Source organism: Oryctolagus cuniculus, chromosome 10, assembly GCF_051225735.1.
Source record: "Oryctolagus cuniculus isolate XC-2025 breed Fujian yellow rabbit chromosome 10, ASM5122573v1, whole genome shotgun sequence".
Classification (NCBI taxonomy): domain Eukaryota; kingdom Metazoa; phylum Chordata; class Mammalia; order Lagomorpha; family Leporidae; genus Oryctolagus; species Oryctolagus cuniculus.
In genome coordinates this window covers 120,583,597-120,596,022 of record NC_142876.1, presented here as the reverse complement: position 1 = coordinate 120,596,022, position 12,426 = coordinate 120,583,597, and the positions used below count along the sequence as shown (strand labels likewise).

The 12,426-nt window shown below is 51.9% G+C and overlaps 1 protein-coding gene across 2 annotated transcripts in view; it reads left to right on the top strand.

The window, feature by feature from the left end:
* Positions 1-5,980, top strand: part of GRM7 (glutamate metabotropic receptor 7) — a 742,767-nt gene extending 736,787 nt beyond the window's left edge. For both annotated transcript variants that reach the window (XM_089305656.1, XM_089305657.1), the window contains one exon: positions 4,782-5,980. The gene's annotated coding sequence lies outside the window, so the exon portion shown is untranslated. The remainder of the gene's footprint in view (positions 1-4,781) is intronic.
* Positions 5,981-12,426: the final 6,446 nt, after the last annotated feature.

Below are 12,426 nucleotides of genomic sequence, written 5' to 3'. Positions count from 1 at the left end.
TTGTCCTTGGCGGTGCAACACGTCCCTTCAAGAAAGGAGGCGGAGGAAGCGCCGTGGCATCCAGTGGGCTTTGGAGACGGCGGAGATGGCGCCTGGGCATCGCCGAGGGCCCGCCTAGAGCCTCTATCTGGCCTCTGGCCTCCAGTGCTGTCTTGACTGATGCTGTACTAAGACTCTGAGCCCACTTCTAAAACCTGAACAGAACAGCGCTCAGTAAATATGCTTGTTGGGTGGCTGAGTATAAAAGCGAACTTCTCCATAAAAATATGCAAGTCCAGCTTCTCTCAAGGAAGGAAGGAAGGAGCATCCCGCGCAGACTGTGCCTGTCACAAGGCCCACACTGCTCGTCATGTCGCATAGTCAGTCTACTCCAGCCCCTCATGCTGCCGTCCCAGCCCACAGAGTGCCCTGAGAACGCTGAGTCATGTGGGGAAGGCTCTGGGGAGACCGACGCAGGTCTGGGTGCCCCTGTGCAACGGCGTCAGGTATGATCTGGAAGTACAGCTGCTGACTCAGCTTTCCTGGGTCGTTCCACAGGGCCACCGGCAACGGCAAGTGTGCCAGCCGCACAGCTGTGCTCCAGTAACCCCCGCTGCTCCCCGCAGCCGCGTCTCACGCTGCTCTGCCTTCTCTCTTGTAACAGCATGGCCAGGAAGCGTTGTCTTACAATTGCATTAACTCACATTTCTTTAACTGATGTAGAATATTTTCCATGTATTTGTGTTTCTTAGCATACACATTACCTGTTTATATTTTTCTGAACAATTTAGGTAGCCTCGTATTTATTCCTATACACACGCTTTTTAAAAATCGTAGATTATCACTCCTTTCTTGGTTTACTATATGGCAAATAATCTGCCCTAACACACAGTCCCAGGGTGCACACCACCCTCAGGGAGGCGGCAGTGGCAGCGGGGGTGGGGGGAGGATGGGGAATCTTGGGCAGAGTGGGAAGGGCAGGGGGCGTCCCACTCCTTCAGCTCCTTGGTGGGCCTCACCGGTTCCTCAAGGGAAAGTGTCAATACACCGAAAGGTGCCACACTCAGGGCTGGGACCCATGCTGGTCTCACTTTTCGTGAATGACAAATTTCAATCGTTTCTCACACACACACACTTGTATGTAAAGACCTCTGCCGGTTCTCACTGGATTTTTTAAGAGCAGCTCTGGAGACCACGTGGCAGGTGGCTAAGGAAAGATGCAACTATCACTTTAAAGAGAAATGACAGAGCGTGTTGAGCAGAGTGTTGTTCAGTGTGGCTGGAGTTTTTACACCGCGCTAGCCAGGAGACACTTCCTGCTTTTCACTTTTCCCCCTTGTTGTCTTCACTTCCTTCACTCTGGGTTGTGAACACACCACAGGATAAAACACTGGGAGAACCCAGAGCTTTTCTGTGACTCGCGCGAGGGCTCCGAGAACACGAGAGAAGCCGCACTGACTCGCTGACGGGCACTTCAAAGTGCGCACCCGCGGGGACGAGACGCCCGGGTGAGCTTGAGCCACTCACCTTCCCTAAGCAGCAAAGGGGCCCGTGTCCTGGGCCCCAACAGCCAGGGGCCCCGAAATGCCCGTGTAAAAAAACCAGGCCTCCGTAACACCCTCTGGTTTTTTTGCTTAAAAAAATCTATCAATATAAAAGGAGATTTCATGCATTTCATATGCAGAACTCTAGGAAGACACCCACTTCCTTCCTTCGCACCTACCGATCAGAGGGCTTCAAACTGTCAGCAGGGACAGGGCCATCCCCTGCCACCCTTCCTTAAAATCTTTAACTTTCCAAAAGAAAAAAAAAAAAACCTGTTAGCAATTTTAAACTAAAAAGTGTGTTTCCATGGCAAGTATTTCACTGGAAAACTATTTTGAGCCAAGCAATTTTCTTTCCTGGTCCATAAAGTACATTGATATTCAAAATAAATGGAATTATCAGACCCCATGGGCACTTACTTTATTTACTCATAAGGCTAGAATGGTTTAAAAATAAGCATTATAATACATTGGACATTGCTGCGAAAAGTACATAAATTGCCATTTTAGGTAGAGCGCAAACTTCATTACGATTTCCCTGCAATGTTCCTAAGCAATTCTGCCCAGAAAGCATACACAGAAGCTTATCATTTGTGCAGAACTTGGTAATTTAGAAATGCATGTATATATTATAGCCCCCTATGGGAACTGGAATATTCCGCACACCCGCGCTATCAGCACCCTGCAGGGTAAAAATCACTCTCATTTTACAAAGTCTCTGAAAAACTCAGCACCCTGGCCTGGGGCTGGGATGCAGCTCAAGATAGGCAGGGCCAGTGCAGTGGCAGCACAGTCTGAGCAGGCACAGGCAGGGAGGCGTGGGTCCACGCACCTGCTGGGCTGGCTTTGCGGCGCTGGCTTCGTGGCGTCTCAGAGGCCCCCTGTGTCAAACGGAGGTCCCAGATGGCACCAGCTCAGGTTACATGAGGACGTGAGACAAAGCCTGTGTGGTCTCTGTGTTATCATCTCCGTGTTTTTCAAACACAGCCTCATCTTTTCTGGGTTGGGATATGAATTTAACAGCACAGGGAAAATGTTTCTGTAACTGCTTATCCCTTGGATAAAGCAACTAGCACTCTACAGCACCTATGTGGGGAAATCCAAGGCCATAACTCTCTATTCACTCAGCAGTTTTGCTTTCCACAGAAAACAGCCTTGATGAACCGCACAGAAGAGGGGTCGGAACAAGCCTCCGGTTTTTCTGTCTCTGCCTCCTTTTGTAGTGAGGCAAACTGGGCCTCATCCCTTTCAGCCATTAGCAGCCCATGCCTGCTAGCTACAGTTCTGTCAATAAGCTTCAGAGTCAAGAAGGTTCCCTTCCCTGTACCCGAAGCAAGCACACTTCCAAAGACACGACACACTGCTGACACCAAGAAGCGTCTTGGAAGTCACGGCCATTGTCAAAGCCCTGGGTCTAGCCACCCTGACTCCAGCCTACCAACCTGGTTCTCCAAGTGAGCCTTCGACACCCTGTAATTCTTTCCTGCCGTTTAAGTTAACGAACGCAGTGTAATGTTAACAGTGACGATGTAACAGTGAAATGAGTCTTCCAATCAGAATGAAGGGAGGCTCCTAACATTTTTTAAGATTTATTTCTTACTTGTTTAAAAGGCAGAGTTAGAGAGAGAGAGAGAGAGAGAGAGAGAGAGAGAGACCGAGAGAGACCGAGATCTTCCACCTTTGGATTCACTCCCCAAATGGCCTCAACGGCCGTGGTTGGGCCAGGCCGATGCCAGTATGAGTCGCCCAGGTAGGTGCAGAGGCCCAGTCATGTGAGCCATCTTCTGCTGCTTTCCCAGGAGCATTAGCAGGGAGCTGAATCCCAAGTGGAACACTGGGAACTTGAACCGGCGCCCACATGCGATGCCAGCATTACAGGCGGCAACTTTACCTGCTACACCACAACAGCAGCCCTGAGAGTCCTAACTTTTAATCAAGAAATCAGATCCATTGTTCTGTACAGTGTACGCTCTTTTGTCTGCTGTACACAGGCGTGCGCGCATCTGTGACAGACTGGGGAAGCCGCGCAAGGTCAGACGCCAACTCTCACAGCGTGTTACCCAGGATCTCCGTTCCTCCTAAATCACGCGTGAGCCGAGTGGTTAAGACAGCCACATCCCACAGTGCAGTATCTGTGTCTGACGCCCAGTTTTCACTCCGGTCTCCAGCTTCTTTCTGACGTAGGCTCTGGGAGGCAGCAATGGCTCAAGTAATTGGGTTCCTGCAATCCCGGGACTGCATTCCCGGGAAGCTCAAGGTTCTGGCCCCAGCCCAGCCCAGCCATTACAGGCATTTTGCAGAGTGAACTCCTCGTGAATGGCAGTGGGCACTCTTGTGCTCTCTGCTTCAAATAAATGAACCAAAAAATGTGAAACCACACCCAGAGTCCTCTTGAGTTCTGAAGGCATTCTCGCTGTTTTGCTGGTGGTGGAGGTACTGAGTGAACAATTCTATTCACAACCTAAGAACAGCAGGGAAGTCAGGCATCTCAGAAGGCCACACGACAGTGACTTTCTGTCTTGGTACCGAGAACCAGAACTGAAAGCGGGGCCACCACACTGGATCGCGGCACCTTTGCTCCCAGCGTTGAGGACGGGAGAGGGTTGCCAGTGCCCAGCTCTGTGTCGGTGGTTTGGGGGAGGTGACCGATATGTCTGTCTTCACTCAGCAAGGGACAAAGTGAGTGGAGGCAGGTCTCAAGATCACTGTGAGCCAAATGGAAAAATCACTCCTTCTGCATCCAAGGAAAACCAGTATGAAGGGTGCATGCTGCGAGTCACCCCTCAATGGAAACATTTGTGCAAATGACCGTTTGCAACACACTGAGGATGGCTGTGTGAGGACAGTCCATTTGCACCGATTATGTGGGTCAGGCCTGGAGAAGGCACGCTGAAGTCAACCTACACGAGTTACAGAGACCCGGGACAGAGCTTGCTCAAGCCAGGGCTACCGGTTCCAAAAAGGTCTCGGGGAAGATCACACAACAGAACACACTGACCCACACAGGGGCCCTGTACCCTCAGGGTTGGCTCAGAGAGCCTGCACGGAAGGTAAATGTTCCAACCTTTCAGAGCAAAACGAGGGTGGCTGGAGACATCGAAGCAGAGATTCCCTGGGAATTTTAGGTTGTCAGGGACAAATGCGTAGCCCAGGCAGACGTGTGTTCCTCCCCAGTCCACCCAGTCCTTGCATCTCAACTCATCCCAGTTCTAACTCAGATTCTGCCCCAACTGACTCTGCCCGTTTCTTTTGTTTCAGGCCCTGCTGCAAAAAAGAAGTATGTCAGTTATAACAACCTGGTTATCTAACCCGTTCCATTCCATGGAACCGCGGGGGCAAACCCTCCGTTCTTCGGCCACCCACCTGGCATAGGACTCCCTTGGTCCCGCCCGCTTCACATCACGGGAGGAGCTTCCCCAGCCGGGAGACCAACGTTAGAGGATCCAAGTGTCCTAAACAGCTGCTTTATGGAACATCCTTCTTTTCTCTTGGCTTAGTAAGTCACTGGCATCATCACTGCCAACTCGGCTGCTAATGTTGGACATTCCCTGCACAGGGGAGAGTTGAGACTCAAGTCCCACCCAGGCTCTTCGGGATGAACCACTGGGCACTGCAGGACCGGCTCGGGGCTGCCCTGTCTTTCTACGTCTGTACTTCTAGGCTGCAAGGTTTTGAGATTTTTCTGTACAGTTTGTGAGGACTTTTGCACTTTGCCATCCAATGTCGTACCTCGGTTCACTGTTTGTTTCCGAATGCCCTGTTTTCGTAAAGCCCTATTCTCTCAGATGGCAGAATAGAGGGGGAAGTGTTGGAACGATTAACAATTTCAAAAGATCTCGGCAGACTGAAAAAAAAAAAAGTGATGCATCTGTACATGACTGTGTCATTACAATGATAGCACCACTGCAAATCATGTTTTGTTTTTTTTAAGACAAAAAAAAAAAAAAAAGATGTTTAAAGACCAAAAACTGTGCTGAGAAAGGCTGCCCACCTATCTTTGGTCTATGATGGGTTGCCCAAAAGGCGGGTCTGGGCTGAACCGAATAGAGGTCTTGATGTTTCGGATGCATGCCAGTAATGTATTTTATAGTACACGTCAACCATTTCTGTTCAATATTTGTATTTGTGTTCTGTTACTTTACTTAGGGCGTATGGATATTTTGCAATAATTTTATTACTTGTAAAGTTATTTGAAGGACAGGTTATGGGTTTCCCACGTCTTGACGTTTCGTTCTTGCTCCACGGCTGACCGGTGTGACAAAGGACTCTAACAAAAGCATGGATGTTTTCCACAGTTTGTCATCAGTACTTTGGTTAATCTTGCTGCTTATGTGCCGATTTAGTGAAAAAAAAAAAAAAAAAGACCCTTTGCCGAAACATTCCCTCTTTCCATTATCTTTCAATTCTGTGATATTGTCCAAGAATGTATCAATAAAATACTTTGGTTAACTTTTTTATTTCCTGCATTAAATATTTTTAGTTGTTTCTTCCCCCTTTCAGTTACATTCTACTTCCTCCAGGACTGAGGCCAGAGAGCAGGGTGGACAACGAGCCTCAGGAACGCGGCCTGGTGCAATTCCTGATCACGGCCGGTAGCAGAAACATGACTCAGCTTTTTCTTATCGCGCTGAAATACCTTAGTCAGGCTACTTGCAAAGGAAGGGGATTTGCTTGGTTCATACTCTTGGAGGCTTCTATCCAAGATCCAAGGGCCCCACTGGTTTGGGCCCCGGGGATGGGGTTCTTGCTGGATAGCATAGAGCTATCACATACCAAGAGGTAGCAGGTGTCTACGCTTTTACAAACCCACAGCGATTTCAACGAGGGAGCCCTGCCCCAATGACCTGACCCAAGCTAATCACCTCCCATGGCCCACACCCGTAAAGCATAAGGGGACCCGTGTCCATCTTCTTAGTACCGCTGACGGGACACACTGGGAATAGAACCTTTTACACGAGACACTGTGAGACCCTTACCTGAGAAACCGGATTCTGAATCACAGAAAACATTTAGGAAACATCTACAGAGCTGTGGGCTGACGCCAACAGAGCCACCACAAACCTCACGCACGGTTTTCTTCCTGATCCAAGCTGGAAGGCGACAGCTCTCACACACTGACCCGACTTTCTCACTGCAAACACCGAGGTGGGGTGGGGAAGCCGCCTGCCTCCTCCATTAGACGGCCTGGGTTCAAATCCTGGCTTTGGCTTCTGACTCCAACTTCCTGCTGCTGTGGATTCTGGGAGCAGCAGGGATGGCTGCAGTGGGTGGGTTCCCGCCACTCACATCAGGGGCTGGGACTGCGTTCCCAGCTCTCACCCCGCCCTGCCTGGGCCATTGTGGGCACTTGGGGGAGCGGACCAGTGACCAGTGGAAAGGTGCTCTTCTCTCCTTCTGCTTCTTGTTTTTTTTTTTTTTCTGATTTTCTGGCTCTCAAGTAAATTAAGTTTTTAAATAAAACATAGAAAGTGGCAGAAGAATAAAACTAAGAGTGATTTGCTTCTGTAGTACCTAGTAGCCAGGCAACAATCCTGGGAAAAGGTATACGTCTCCACCGAATTTAACCAAAGGACACAACTCAGCAAAGGCGACTGCTATGATGTGTGTGTCTGTTTCCAAGCGTGTATGACGCCTTGTTGCTGATGCCAAGACTAAGACTCGGGCGTCCCAGATGTCAACAGTAAGAAACGTCCTCACACATCAATTCCTCATGCATCAGTTCAATTTGAGGAACACAAAGGACTGTGTGTTTTCAGAGAGCGAGTCCCCAAATCCAAAATGTATTCAGATAATCCGCGGAGGATCCAATGGTGACTCATCTTCTACTGGGAGTAATAACCCCCCGCATCTGCCTCCCAGCTCCGGCACCTGCACAGCTCCTGGGGCTGCCCCCTCAGCTCCCTCAGCCAGAGCGAAGTGTGTACACAAAGCAGGAAGCTCGCTCTTAAGTGACATGGAAAGATTCAAATATGCTCCTGAGATGTACCTATCTCTTGAACACTGCTCAACCAACAGCCTGTAGAACAAATTCCAACAGAGCAGAATGGGTGCAGGATTGCTCACATATCCAAGTTAGAGAGCCAAACAAACCTGCATAAAACCAACTCTCTCGCTCCTGCTGAGGGTCCCAGGGGAAGCCACAAGAACATTCTCAACATCCCACTTCCTGCACAAGAAAACAACGTAACAGAATACCTCACAGGCTTGCCGTGGTTAAGAGGGAAAACTCAGGCAAACGCTAAGAACAACGCCGGACAAAGGACTCCCTCTCCATGCACATTAGCTCTGAGGGTCACCAACGCCACTGTCACCAGCACCAACATCGCCAGGCCTGCTGCATTTTAAAACAACCACCAGACCTTTGTTCCATCCATGGACCTCACAGGCTAGGAAGGAGCGAAGAGTGATCATAAAGGCAGCAGGGAAAGAGACAGAAAACTCCAGAGCACGACGCACATCCCGTAAGTGCATTGCGTTCCCTGCAATGTGTGCTTCATGAACAGCCACGTGTTCCGCTCCCACACCCAGTTCTGCCTTCCGCCACTCCACTCCCCCTCCACCCGAGGCACTGAGTGAGGTAGGGTCTGCAGCCACAGGGCGTAGCTGTCGGGAAGCACCTCCCACACCAGGCACCCCGACCCGTGCCCGCTCCCCTGCAGTTACGCGCTTCTCCTTGCTCTTCTCCCTCTCTGCCAACCCCACCCGACCCCAAAGCCTCAGCATGCTGCTCTCCCTCTCCCTGCCTCCCAGCCCCCCACTGTCCACGTGGCTTAGCCTCCTCCAGTTTCTTCCGGAGCATCCCCGACGCCTGAGAGCGTTCCTGACCGCATCCCAGAGCACATCCACTGCCTGCCCTAACTATCGTCACCACACTCGGGCTTTGCTCACATCCGAGACGTGCTTTCTCCTCCGCGGCATGATCTGGGACCCTATATATTCTCTGCTGTTCCGAAACCTAGCACTGGCTCGCTGCGTGCCGAGCGGGAGCACTCTGCGTGTATCTGGGAGTGAGCCCAAAGAACAATGAACACACGGTGTCAGGGAGGGAACGGAAATCAGAGGAAGGCCGGAGCAGCTGTGTCGGCCACTGGGCCTGGAGCTGGGACTTTAAGGGATCCACAGGACGAAAGGAGAAAGTGAGCCATTTACAACCAGCCTCGCACGAGACGGTGGAGCTACTTCTCACATTAGGTGGGTTTCCTCCCAGCAGAGGATACATCAGGCTTGTTGGGAAATAAGGTGGGAACTCCATACACCCAGCTGACACTCCCAAGCAGACACAGGCCCTCCTGCAGGAGTGGGGGACAAGGCAGGAAGGCACAACAGCCGGAAGCGCGGGGCCGAGAACCGGAAAGCCCAGCTGGGAGCACGTTCCAGTGGCCAGGGGCAGTCACACCAATGGGGCTCAAAAATCGTGCCGGGCTTCGTTCTCTACGCTAGCATCATGCAACACGTCATTCCTGTAGACAGAGGAAGCTTTCCAGGGAGCTGAGCAAAGGCCGAACGCACGGACAGTGGATCTGGTGTTTCAAAGTTAGCTTCTCCCTACAATGGGGAAAGGGAGACAGAACAGGGGCAACAGAGCCGACAGCAGAGCGTCAGGCTTTCCTGGGCGTGTGAGGACGAAGGCAGAGGGAGCGCTGTTACCAGGCTGGCGGAATGCAGCCCATGTGGGTGATCTGGCTGCTGCACCCCTAATCCTGACCTCTCAGGTCTTAACAGCTCAGAGGCAGCCACGGGACTGCACTGTGATCTTTAGCTTGGCCCAGTGTAGGCGTTTTCTCTGTGACAATGGCCTCTGGGAATTTCTAGCAATTTAATACACATTGTAGGGGCCAGTGCTGTATCATAGCAGATAAAGCCACCACCTGCAGAGCCAGCATCCCATGTGGTTGCCAGTTTGAGTCCAGCTGCTCCACTTCCGATCCAGCGCTCTGCTGTGGCCTGGGAAAGCAGCAGAAGATGGTCCAAGCCCTTGGGCCCCTGCACCCATGTGGGAGACCCAGAAGAAGCTGCTGGCTCCTGGCTTAGGATTGGCACAGCTCTGGCCATTGCAGCCATTTGGAGAGTGAACCAGCGGATGGAAAACTTTCTCTCTCTCTCTCTCTCTCTGCCTCGCCTCTCTGTGTAACTCTGCCTTTCAAATAAATAAATAAATCTTTTTGAAAACCACATTGTTGTCAGGCTTCACTCCAAAAATTTTTTTTTTCATCATCAGCCTGGGGTACCGACAGGGCATTTCTGTCTCCAGAAGCTTCCCCGCTGATGTCAGCGAGTAGACCTGAGAACCAACACTGCAGTCCAGCAGGGCTTCAACTTTCCTACACAGCAAGACCTTCTGGAGGGCTGGCAAAGACCCCCACTTTTAGAGCCCCTCCCAAGATCTAACTGGTACGTCCGGGGTTAGGCCAAGCTTTCATACTTCTCACTGTTTCCTGGCTGCTGCTGCTGCTGCTGGTCCAGGGACCAGACGCGGCCAAAGCCAAGGAACCCCAGTGCTCATCTCGCATCTGGCCTTGCGCTTCAGGAAACTGCCAATGACTCTTTCACTGGCCCCGACACAACTTGCAATGCCCCCTGCACTCTGGACTTCAGGATTCCCGACACCCTCCAGGTGGACCCCTGTCTCAGCCCGGCAGCCATCCATGTTCCCTCCCTCACAGCTGTGGGGCAAGTCCTGAAACCTGCCTCCCTGGGCAGTGTGCCTACAGCCTCGCTGTCACCCTGGAGCCTCCCCAGGACTCAGAACAAAACACTCAGAGCCCTGCCCCAGTGCCTTGCCCACTCCCTCCCTAGGTCAGCTCTCGGGTTCTGTCCGTCTGAAATCCTTCCTAGAGCCTAACCTTTCTACCACACTGTGCCCAGGCTCCTGCCCCTACCTCGAGAGTGCCAGCCTTGCTGTGTTCTTTCCTCCCAGTTCATTTTCTCCAGGTCCTCCTCGCTGGGCCACATGAGGCCCAGAAAAGCACTTCTTTCCCTTGGTACTGGTCCCCGGTGTCACGGTACACAGAGGGTGGACATTTACTGGACACAGGCTCCGATAGAGGAAGCCAGGCCTCTGCCCTTGCAGACTCTAGGAAGGGCCCGGCACCTCCCAGAGGCCCTGTTCTCACTGTGAGCGCCCCCTCCAGATGCACTGTGTGCAGCGGTACGACTCAGGTTGTGTCTTCCTCATCTGAGCCACCTGCTCCTCCACTGTCCCCCGCACACGCCCTTGTCTTATTTCTGTCCGAGCACTCAGATCCCCCGCTGTCCACACTCCTGGGCCCACAGTAGAGAAACCGCTTTCCCTCACAACCGCAGGAGGGAATTCCCTGTGAGAAAGGCAGTTTCCCAGGGAGCATGCAGGCTGGGAGCCAGCCAGCTCACAGCATCCACTGTTGCAGTAACTGGCATTTGCTTTATTTCACCTTCTCCTTCTAACAAACGGCTTCCCACGTGGCCGCTGAGCAGGACAATGGCCTGGTCCTTCTTAGGAGCTGCCTTCGGCACCGTGGCCAGTCACCAGTAACAGGAACCGGGTCACAGAAGCCACACCACTCCCTGAGCTGCCCTTGCTGCGACTGGGGCGTGGAGACATGCTCCGGGGGGGACTCGCGTGCTCAGCCCAGTGCCAACCGACTCACAGGCACCATCCCACGTGATCGTGAAAAAAGGCTATGGGCAGGAGGCGCCCATATCAGCTTCATTACAAAGAGCAGAAGGCAGGACAGACTGGCGGAAGAATTCCCCTTGTGCCACGTGGCTGATCAATGTGTCTGGATGCTGCTGCTACTCATGAAATTCTAACGCCCAGAACGTGACATCTCATTGACCCAAGATTAACAATTACAGTCACTACCCTCCATTTCTGACGAGGATGAAGTAAGATCCTTACAGCAGGGTTTTATGTACACGGGCAGTGCGTGGTAACAACAGCACAGACTGCCGAGTGTTCAAGCGCCCCCTGAAACGGATGCTGCTCAGAGTGATCTCAGAGTGATCTCGGCTGCAAATACACGCAGACCCACAGCAGGAAACGGCTTGGAAGCAGCACACCAAACAAGTTCAGCGATCATGAATTATTATTCTCCATTTTCCCCCTTAGTTTCCATTTGCTGTTTTCATCCTCCAGGGCCAAAGTGAACTTGCGCGATCATTCTGCAGATTGCTGCTGAGATGGTGAACGGCACACGATGCTGGCTCTCAAGCCGCCCTCCACACGGACCCAGAACAGGCGTTCAGGATGTGGCCGCCACATTGCAGCTGTCTCGGGGCCCTGGGAAAGCAGCCCTGGCACAGACCCTGCCCCAGTGGAGGTGACCTGGAAACGGGAGGAGGAGGCTCATGGAGACACTGGGAAGTCTCTGACCCTCCCCAGAGCACATTCCTGAGAGAAGCAGGGATGCTGAGGCTAAGGAACGACAACCACCTCCACCCACAGCTGCACCTGCCATGGCACACCCTGCCAGGCAGAGACTCCAGGAGATCTCAGAAACGCACAGACCCTGTCCCACGGCAAGCGATTATCATGCGGGAAAACCTCGGACAACTTGTTCCTGTGATACACGTAACATTCGATCCAGACGGATCAAGGATGCAGACGGCAGGAGACAGAACCTATTTAAGAGACAACGGGGGTGTGGGGCTGGTATCTCTCCAACCTTGGGCCTAGGGAAGGGTTTCTTGAAGAAAACAGAAAAGAACAATGGCTAATTTTGATCACTTTATAACAAAGGTTGCTAGCGTTCACTGAAAACACTTTAAATGGAATGGAAACAAAGCTGCAATCTGGGAGAAGACCAGTGCAATGCATATACCGTAAAGGGTGAATATGAGAGTCCTGTAACAGGAATACACACGTGACAACTAGGAGGAACGTGTGCGTGCATGCACGTGCACACACAGACATTTTCTACATCAC